This window comes from Triturus cristatus, chromosome 1_1 (genome assembly GCF_964204655.1).
Source record: "Triturus cristatus chromosome 1_1, aTriCri1.1, whole genome shotgun sequence".
Lineage (NCBI taxonomy): Eukaryota > Metazoa > Chordata > Amphibia > Caudata > Salamandridae > Triturus > Triturus cristatus.
The window spans coordinates 153,265,200-153,276,611 of NC_140579.1; positions in this window are offsets into that span (position 1 = coordinate 153,265,200).

Sequence of the window (11,412 nt, forward strand, 5' to 3'; positions counted from 1 at the left end):
GGGGGCAGAATTGTGAATAAAACGTGCCTGAAATGAAAAATGCGTGCTATCAGGTGTTCCTTGTGGCGTGCCCAAGAAGAAGAGGTTCCTGACCTTGAAACGCGTTGGCAGAAGTAAAAAGTAATGTGGAGCTGGAGAGCAGTTTGAAAGTGTAGGCCGGATGGCAGAGCGCTGTCGTGTGCTCTCCCAAATGTTTCAGGGCACTTTGTTGGACATTATTCATACACGGCAGCCTGGCCGTGGGGAAGATGCACCATCGCCGGCTGGAAACGAAATAAGACTGCCGGCTGGCTGAGGCTGTGGTCTCTCAACTGTTGAAGGATCGTGTCAGCACAGCGCTCAAATGGAAAATAACCTGCGCTATCTGCTCTGCAAACCTACTAAAGGAAGTATAATTGTCTTAATTTTCAAACGAACATCTGAACTCACTGAAAGTTTTAATAATCATTACGCTCGCATATGAGACTCTGTGTCCCAGAAGGCTTTAGGACAAACATTGCACTGAGCACACGCCCACTGGGGGCAGAATTGTGAATAAAACGTGCCTGAAATGAAAAATGCGTGCTATCAGGTGTTCCTTGTGACGTGCCCAATTAGAAGAGGTTCCTGACCTTGAAACGCGTTGGCAGAAGTAAAAAGTAATGTGAAGCAGGAGAGCAGTTTGAAAGTGTAGGCCGGATGGCAGAGCGCTGTCGTGTGCTCTCCCAAATGCTTCAGGGCACTTTGTTGGACATTATTCATACACAGCAGCCTGGCCGTGGGGAAGATGCACCATCGCCGTCTGGAGACGAAATAAGACTACTGGCTGGCTGAGGCTGTGGTCTCTCAACTGTTGAAGGATCGTCTCAGCACAGCGCTCAAATAGAAAATAACTTGCGCTATCTGCTCTGCAAACCTACTAAAGGAAGTATAATTGTCTTAATTTTCAAACGAACATCTGAACTCACTGAAAGTTTTAATAATCATTACGCTCGCATATCAGACTCTGTGTCCCAGAAGGCTTTAGGACAAACATTGCACTGAGCACACGCCCACTGGGGGCAGAATTGTGAATAAAACGTGCCTGAAATGAAAAATGCGTGCTATCAGGTGTTCCTTGTGACGTGCCCAAGAAGAAGAGGTTCCTGACCTTGAAACGCGTTGGCAGAAGTAAAAAGTAATGTGGAGCAGGAGAGCAGTTTGAAAGTGTAGGCCGGATGGCAGAGTGCTGTCGTGTGCTCTCCCAAATGCTTCAGGGCACTTTGTTGGACATTATTCATACACGGCAGCCTGGCCGTGGGAAAGATGCACCATCGCCGGCTGGAGACGAAATAAGACTACCGGCTGGCTGAGGCTGTGGTCTCTCAACTGTTGAAGGATCGTGTCAGCACAGCGCTCAAATGGAAAATAACCTGCGCTATCTGCTCTGCAAACCTACTAAAGGAAGTATAATTGTCTTAATTTTCAAACGAACATCTGAACTCACTGAAAGTTTCAATAATCATTACGCTCCCATATGAGACTCTGTGTCCCAGAAGGCTTTAGGACAAACATTGCACTGAGCACACGCCCACTGGGGGCAGAATTGTGAATAAAACGTGCCTGAAATGAAAAATGCGTGCTATCAGGTGTTCCTTGTGACGTGCCCAAGAAGAAGAGGTTCCTGACCTTGAAACGCGTTGGCAGAAGTAAAAAGTAATGTGGAGCAGGAGAGCAGTTTGAAAGTGTAGGCCGGATGGCAGAGCGCTATTGTGTGCTCTCCCAAATGCTTCAGGGCACTTTGTTGGACATTATTCATACACGGCAGCCTGGCCGTGGGGAAGATGCACCATCGCCGGCTGGAGACGAAATAAGACTACCGGCTGGCTGAGGCTGTGGTCTCTCAACTGTTGAAGGATCGTGTCAGCACAGCGCTCAAATGGAAAATAACCTGCGCTATCTGCTCTGCAAACCTACTAAAGGAAGTATAATTGTCTTAATTTTCAAACGAACATCTGAACTCACTGAAAGTTTTAATAATCATTACGCTCGCATATGAGACTCTATGTCCCAGAAGGCTTTAGGACAAACATTGCACTGAGTACACGCCCACTGGGGGCAGAATTGTGAATAAAACGTGCCTGAAATGAAAAATGCGTGCTATCAGGTGTTCCTTGTGACGTGCCCAAGAAGAAGAGGTTCCTGACCTTGAAACGCGTTGGCAGAAGTAAAAAGTAATGTGGAGCAGGAGAGCAGTTTGAAAGTGTAGGCCGGATGTCAGTGCGCTGTCGTGTGCTCTCCCAAATGCTTCAGGGCACTTTGTTGGACATTATTCATACACAGCAGCCTGGCCGTGGGGAAGATGCACCATCGCCGTCTGGAGACGAAATAAGACTACCGGCTGGCTGAGGCTGTGGTCTCTCAACTGTTGAAGGATCGTGTCAGCACAGCGCTCAAATGTAAAATAACCTGCGCTATCTGCTCTGCAAACCTACTAAAGGAAGTATAATTGTCTTAATTTTCAAACGAACATCTGAACTCACTGAAAGTTTTAATAATCATTACGCTCGCATATGAGACTCTGTGTCCCAGAAGGCTTTAGGACAAACATTGCACTGAGCACACGCCCACTGGGGGCAGAATTGTGAATAAAACGTGCCTGAAATGAAAAATGCGTGCTATCAGGTGTTCCTTGTGACGTGCCCAAGAAGAAGAGGTTCCTGACCTTGAAACGCGTTGGCAGAAGTAAAAAGTAATGTGGAGCAGGAGAGCAGTTTGAAAGTGTAGGCCGGATGGCAGAGCGCTGTCGTGTGCTCTCCCAAATGCTTCAGGGCACTTTGTTGGACATTATTCATACACGGCAGCCTGGCCGTGGGGAAGATGCACCATCGCCGGCTGGAGACGAAATAAGACTACCGGCTGGCTGAGGCTGTGGTCTCTCAACTGTTGAAGGATCGTGTCAGCACAGCGCTCAAATGGAAAATAACCTGCGCTATCTGCTCTGCAAACCTACTAAAGGAAGTATAATTGTCTTAATTTTCAAACGAACATCTGAACTCACTGAAAGTTTTAATAATCATTACGCTCGCATATGAGACTCTGTGTCCCAGAAGGCTTTAGGACAAACATTGCACTGAGCACACGCCCACTGGGGGCAGAATTGTGAATAAAACGTGCCTGAAATGAAAAATGCGTGCTATCAGGTGTTCCTTGTGGCGTGCCCAAGAAGAAGAGGTTCCTGACCTTGAAACGCGTTGGCAGAAGTAAAAAGTAATGTGGAGCTGGAGAGCAGTTTGAAAGTGTAGGCCGGATGGCAGAGCGCTGTCGTGTGCTCTCCCAAATGTTTCAGGGCACTTTGTTGGACATTATTCATACACGGCAGCCTGGCCGTGGGGAAGATGCACCATCGCCGGCTGGAAACGAAATAAGACTGCCGGCTGGCTGAGGCTGTGGTCTCTCAACTGTTGAAGGATCGTGTCAGCACAGCGCTCAAATGGAAAATAACCTGCGCTATCTGCTCTGCAAACCTACTAAAGGAAGTATAATTGTCTTAATTTTCAAACGAACATCTGAACTCACTGAAAGTTTTAATAATCATTACGCTCGCATATGAGACTCTGTGTCCCAGAAGGCTTTAGGACAAACATTGCACTGAGCACACGCCCACTGGGGGCAGAATTGTGAATAAAACGTGCCTGAAATGAAAAATGCGTGCTATCAGGTGTTCCTTGTGACGTGCCCAAGAAGAAGAGGTTCCTGACCTTGAAACGCGTTGGCAGAAGTAAAAAGTAATGTGGAGCAGGAGAGCAGTTTGAAAGTGTAGGCCGGATGTCAGAGCGCTGTCGTGTGCTCTCCCAAATGCTTCAGGGCACTTTGTTGGACATTATTCATACACAGCAGCCTGGCCGTGGGGAAGATGCACCATCGCCGTCTGGAGACGAAATAAGACTACCGGCTGGCTGAGGCTGTGGTCTCTCAACTGTTGAAGGATCGTGTCAGCACAGCGCTCAAATGTAAAATAACCTGCGCTATCTGCTCTGCAAACCTACTAAAGGAAGTATAATTGTCTTAATTTTCAAACGAACATCTGAACTCACTGAAAGTTTTAATAATCATTACGCTCGCATATGAGACTCTGTGTCCCAGAAGGCTTTAGGACAAACATTGCACTGAGCACACGCCCACTGGGGGCAGAATTGTGAATAAAACGTGCCTGAAATGAAAAATGCGTGCTATCAGGTGTTCCTTGTGACGTGCCCAAGAAGAAGAGGTTCCTGACCTTGAAACGCGTTGGCAGAAGTAAAAAGTAATGTGGAGCAGGAGAGCAGTTTGAAAGTGTAGGCCGGATGGCAGAGCGCTGTCGTGTGCTCTCCCAAATGCTTCAGGGCACTTTGTTGGACATTATTCATACACGGCAGCCTGGCCGTGGGGAAGATGCACCATCGCCGGCTGGAGACGAAATAAGACTACCGGCTGGCTGAGGCTGTGGTCTCTCAACTGTTGAAGGATCGTGTCAGCACAGCGCTCAAATGGAAAATAACCTGCGCTATCTGCTCTGTAAACCTACTAAAGGAAGTATAATTGTCTTAATTTTCAAACGAACATCTGAACTCACTGAAAGTTTTAATAATCATTACGCTCGCATATGAGACTCTGTGTCCCAGAAGGCTTTAGGACAAACATTGCACTGAGCACACGCCCACTGGGGGCAGAATTGTGAATAAAACGTGCCTGAAATGAAAAATGCGTGCTATCAGGTGTTCCTTGTGGCGTGCCCAAGAAGAAGAGGTTCCTGACCTTGAAACGCGTTGGCAGAAGTAAAAAGTAATGTGGAGCTGGAGAGCAGTTTGAAAGTGTAGGCCGGATGGCAGAGCGCTGTCGTGTGCTCTCCCAAATGTTTCAGGGCACTTTGTTGGACAATATTCATACACGGCAGCCTGGCCGTGGGGAAGATGCACCATCGCCGGCTGGAAACGAAATAAGACTGCCGGCTGGCTGAGGCTGTGGTCTCTCAACTGTTGAAGGATCGTGTCAGCACAGCGCTCAAATGGAAAATAACCTGCGCTATCTGCTCTGCAAACCTACTAAAGGAAGTATAATTGTCTTAATTTTCAAACGAACATCTGAACTCACTGAAAGTTTTAATAATCATTACGCTCGCATATGAGACTCTGTGTCCCAGAAGGCTTTAGGACAAACATTGCACTGAGCACACGCCCACTGGGGGCAGAATTGTGAATAAAACGTGCCTGAAATGAAAAATGCGTGCTATCAGGTGTTCCTTGTGACGTGCCCAAGAAGAAGAGGTTCCTGACCTTGAAACGCGTTGGCAGAAGTAAAAAGTAATGTGAAGCAGGAGAGCAGTTTGAAAGTGTAGGCCGGATGGCAGAGCGCTGTCGTGTGCTCTCCCAAATGCTTCAGGGCACTTTGTTGGACATTATTCATACACAGCAGCCTGGCCGTGGGGAAGATGCACCATCGCCGTCTGGAGACGAAATAAGACTACTGGCTGGCTGAGGCTGTGGTCTCTCAACTGTTGAAGGATCGTCTCAGCACAGCGCTCAAATGGAAAATAACTTGCGCTATCTGCTCTGCAAACCTACTAAAGGAAGTATAATTGTCTTAATTTTCAAACGAACATCTGAACTCACTGAAAGTTTTAATAATCATTACGGTCGCATATGAGACTCTGTGTCCCAGAAGGCTTTAGGACAAACATTGCACTGAGCACACGCCCACTGGGGGCAGAATTGTGAATAAAACGTGCCTGAAATGAAAAATGCGTGCTATCAGGTGTTCCTTGTGACGTGCCCAAGAAGAAGAGGTTCCTGACCTTGAAACGCGTTGGCAGAAGTAAAAAGTAATGTGGAGCAGGAGAGCAGTTTGAAAGTGTAGGCCGGATGGCAGAGCGCTGTCGTGTGCTCTCCCAAATGCTTCAGGGCACTTTGATGGACATTATTCATACACGGCAGCCTGGCCGTGGGGAAGATGCACCATCGCCGGCTGGAAACGAAATAAGACTGCCGGCTGGCTGAGGCTGTGGTCTCTCAACTGTTGAAGGATCGTGTCAGCACAGCGCTCAAATGGAAAATAACCTGCGCTATCTGCTCTGCAAACCTACTAAAGGAAGTATAATTGTCTTAATTTTCAAACGAACATCTGAACTCACTGAAAGTTTTAATAATCATTACGCTCGCATATGAGACTCTGTGTCCCAGAAGGCTTTAGGACAAACATTGCACTGAGCACACGCCCACTGGGGGCAGAATTGTGAATAAAACGTGCCTGAAATGAAAAATGCGTGCTATCAGGTGTTCCTTGTGACGTGCCCAAGAAGAAGAGGTTCCTGACCTTGAAACGCGTTGGCAGAAGTAAAAAGTAATGTGGAGCAGGAGAGCAGTTTGAAAGTGTAGGCCGGATGGCAGAGTGCTGTCGTGTGCTCTCCCAAATGCTTCAGGGCACTTTGTTGGACATTATTCATACACGGCAGCCTGGCCGTGGGAAAGATGCACCATCGCCGGCTGGAGACGAAATAAGACTACCGGCTGGCTGAGGCTGTGGTCTCTCAACTGTTGAAGGATCGTGTCAGCACAGCGCTCAAATGGAAAATAACCTGCGCTATCTGCTCTGCAAACCTACTAAAGGAAGTATAATTGTCTTAATTTTCAAACGAACATCTGAACTCACTGAAAGTTTCAATAATCATTACGCTCGCATATGAGACTCTGTGTCCCAGAAGGCTTTAGGACAAACATTGCACTGAGCACACGCCCACTGGGGGCAGAATTGTGAATAAAACGTGCCTGAAATGAAAAATGCGTGCTATCAGGTGTTCCTTGTGACGTGCCCAAGAAGAAGAGGTTCCTGACCTTGAAACGCGTTGGCAGAAGTAAAAAGTAATGTGGAGCAGGAGAGCAGTTTGAAAGTGTAGGCCGGATGGCAGAGCGCTATTGTGTGCTCTCCCAAATGCTTCAGGGCACTTTGTTGGACATTATTCATACACGGCAGCCTGGCCGTGGGGAAGATGCACCATCGCCGTCTGGAGACGAAATAAGACTACCGGCTGGCTGAGGCTGTGGTCTCTCAACTGTTGAAGGATCGTGTCAGCACAGCGCTCAAATGGAAAATAACCTGCGCTATCTGCTCTGCAAACCTACTAAAGGAAGTATAATTGTCTTAATTTTCAAACGAACATCTGAACTCACTGAAAGTTTTAATAATCATTACGCTCGCATATGAGACTCTGTGTCCCAGAAGGCTTTAGGACAAACATTGCACTGAGCACACGCCCACTGGGGGCAGAATTGTGAATAAAACGTGCCTGAAATGAAAAATGCGTGCTATCAGGTGTTCCTTGTGGCGTGCCCAAGAAGAAGAGGTTCCTGACCTTGAAACGCGTTGGCAGAAGTAAAAAGTAATGTGGAGCTGGAGAGCAGTTTGAAAGTGTAGGCCGGATGGCAGAGCGCTGTTGTGTGCTCTCCCAAATGCTTCAGGGCACTTTGTTGGACATTATTCATACACGGCAGCCTGGCCGTGGGGAAGATGCACCATCGCCGGCTGGAGACGAAATAAGACTACCGGCTGGCTGAGGCTATGGTCTCTCAACTGTTGAAGGATCGTGTCAGCACAGCGCTCAAATGGAAAATAACCTGCGCTATCTGCTCTGCAAACCTACTAAAGGAAGTATAATTGTCTTAATTTTCAAACGAACATCTGAACTCACTGAAAGTTTTAATAATCATTACGCTCGCATATGAGACTCTGTGTCCCAGAAGGCTTTAGGACAAACATTGCACTGAGCACACGCCCACTGGGGGCAGAATTGTGAATAAAACGTGCCTGAAATGAAAAATGCGTGCTATCAGGTGTTCCTTGTGACGTGCCCAAGAAGAAGAGGTTCCTGACCTTGAAACGCGTTGGCAGAAGTAAAAAGTAATGTGGAGCTGGAGAGCAGTTTGAAAGTGTAGGCCGGATGGCAGAGCGCTGTTGTGTGCTCTCCCAAATGCTTCAGGGCACTTTGTTGGACATTATTCATACACGGCAGCCTGGCCGTGGGGAAGATGCACCATCGCCGGCTGGAAACGAAATAAGACTGCCGGCTGGCTGAGGCTGTGGTCTCTCAACTGTTGAAGGATCGTGTCAGCACAGCGCTCAAATGGAAAATAACCTGCGCTATCTGCTCTGCAAACCTACTAAAGGAAGTATAATTGTCTTAATTTTCAAACGAACATCTGAACTCACTGAAAGTTTCAATAATCATTACGCTCGCATATGAGACTCTGCGTCCCAGGGAGGGGTTTTCCTGGGATTGGGGTGTTTGGAGGGTGGGGGGTTCTTTTGGAGTTATAGGCTTGTTTAGAAAAGCAGATGAATCACAATGGATCTTCCGGGCCAACCTCGACATCCTCCGGAGCCCCCATTGAATTTCGCCGCCCGACCCCAGGGTTGTGGGCTGAATGGCTGTGTAAGCAACACCCGGAGGGGGATGGAGGGCTGTGTTTCAATGCTTTGGTTTGAGATATAATGTTGGCCGATCATGTAACGATTTACTGATTCCTGCAATAAAAATAATTTAAAACAAAAAAAAAAAAAAAAATGAGACTCTGTGTCCCAGAAGGCTTTAGGACAAACATTGCACTGAGCACACGCCCACTGGGGGCAGAATTGTGAATAAAACGTGCCTGAAATGAAAAATGCGTGCTATCAGGTGTTCCTTGTGACGTGCCCAAGAAGAAGAGGTTCCTGACCTTGAAACGCGTTGGCAGAAGTAAAAAGTAATGTGGAGCAGGAGAGCAGTTTGAAAGTGTAGGCCGGATGGCAGAGCGCTATTGTGTGCTCTCCCAAATGCTTCAGGGCACTTTGATGGACATTATTCATACACGGCAGCCTGGCCGTGGGGAAGATGCACCATCGCCGTCTGGAGACGAAATAAGACTACCGGCTGGCTGAGGCTGTGGTCTCTCAACTGTTGAAGGATCGTGTCAGCACAGCGCTCAAATGGAAAATAACCTGCGCTATCTGCTCTGCAAACCTACTAAAGGAAGTATAATTGTCTTAATTTTCAAACGAACATCTGAACTCACTGAAAGTTTTAATAATCATTACGCTCGCATATGAGACTCTGTGTCCCAGAAGGCTTTAGGACAAACATTGCACTGAGCACACGCCCACTGGGGGCAGAATTGTGAATAAAACGTGCCTGAAATGAAAAATGCGTGCTATCAGGTGTTCCTTGTGGCGTGCCCAAGAAGAAGAGGTTCCTGACCTTGAAACGCGTTGGCAGAAGTAAAAAGTAATGTGGAGCTGGAGAGCAGTTTGAAAGTGTAGGCCGGATGGCAGAGCGCTGTTGTGTGCTCTCCCAAATGCTTCAGGGCACTTTGTTGGACATTATTCATACACGGCAGCCTGGCCGTGGGGAAGATGCACCATCGCCGGCTGGAGACGAAATAAGACTACCGGCTGGCTGAGGCTGTGGTCTCTCAACTGTTGAAGGATCGTGTCAGCACAGCGCTCAAATGGAAAATAACCTGCGCTATCTGCTCTGCAAACCTACTAAAGGAAGTATAATTGTCTTAATTTTCAAACGAACATCTGAACTCACTGAAAGTTTTAATAATCATTACGCTCGCATATGAGACTCTGTGTCCCAGAAGGCTTTAGGACAAACATTGCACTGAGCACACGCCCACTGGGGGCAGAATTGTGAATAAAACGTGCCTGAAATGAAAAATGCGTGCTATCAGGTGTTCCTTGTGACGTGCCCAAGAAGAAGAGGTTCCTGACCTTGAAACGCGTTGGCAGAAGTAAAAAGTAATGTGGAGCTGGAGAGCAGTTTGAAAGTGTAGGCCGGATGGCAGAGCGCTGTTGTGTGCTCTCCCAAATGCTTCAGGGCACTTTGTTGGACATTATTCATACACGGCAGCCTGGCCGTGGGGAAGATGCACCATCGCCGGCTGGAAACGAAATAAGACTGCCGGCTGGCTGAGGCTGTGGTCTCTCAACTGTTGAAGGATCGTGTCAGCACAGCGCTCAAATGGAAAATAACCTGCGCTATCTGCTCTGCAAACCTACTAAAGGAAGTATAATTGTCTTAATTTTCAAACGAACATCTGAACTCACTGAAAGTTTCAATAATCATTACGCTCGCATATGAGACTCTGCGTCCCAGGGAGGGGTTTTCCTGGGATTGGGGTGTTTGGAGGGTGGGGGGTTCTTTTGGAGTTATAGGCTTGTTTAGAAAAGCAGATGAATCACAATGGATCTTCCGGGCCAACCTCGACATCCTCCGGAGCCCCCATTGAATTTCGCCGCCCGACCCCAGGGTTGTGGGCTGAATGGCTGTGTAAGCAACACCCGGAGGGGGATGGAGGGCTGTGTTTCAATGCTTTGGTTTGAGATATAATGTTGGCCGATCATGTAACGATTTACTGATTCCTGCAATAAAAATAATTTAAAACAAAAAAAAAAAAAAAAATGAGACTCTGTGTCCCAGAAGGCTTTAGGACAAACATTGCACTGAGCACACGCCCACTGGGGGCAGAATTGTGAATAAAACGTGCCTGAAATGAAAAATGCGTGCTATCAGGTGTTCCTTGTGACGTGCCCAAGAAGAAGAGGTTCCTGACCTTGAAACGCGTTGGCAGAAGTAAAAAGTAATGTGGAGCAGGAGAGCAGTTTGAAAGTGTAGGCCGGATGGCAGAGCGCTATTGTGTGCTCTCCCAAATGCTTCAGGGCACTTTGATGGACATTATTCATACACGGCAGCCTGGCCGTGGGGAAGATGCACCATCGCCGGCTGGAAACGAAATAAGACTGCCGGCTGGCTGAGGCTGTGGTCTCTCAACTGTTGAAGGATCGTGTCAGCACAGCGCTCAAATGGAAAATAACCTGCGCTATCTGCTCTGCAAACCTACTAAAGGAAGTATAATTGTCTTAATTTTCAAACGAACATCTGAACTCACAGAAAGTTTTAATAATCATTACGCTCGCATATGAGACTCTGTGTCCCAGAAGGCTTTAGGACAAACATTGCACTGAGCACACGCCCACTGGGGGCAGAATTGTGAATACAACGTGCCTGAAATGAAAAATGCGTGCTATCAGGTGTTCCTTGTGACGTGCCCAAGAAGAAGAGGTTCCTGACCTTAACACGCGTTGGCAGAAGTAAAAAGTAATGTGGAGCAGGAGAGCAGTTTGAAAGTGTAGGCCGGATGGCAGAGCGCTGTCGTGTGCTCTCCCAAATGCTTCAGGGCACTTTGTTGGACATTATTCATACACAGCAGCCTAGCCGTGGGGAAGATGCACCATCGCCGTCTGGAGACGAAATAAGACTACCGGCTGGCTGAGGCTGTGGTCTCTCAACTGTTGAAGGATCGTGTCAGCACAGCGCTCAAATGGAAAATAACCTTCGCTATCTGCTCTGCAAACCTACTAAAGGAAGTATAATTGTCTTAA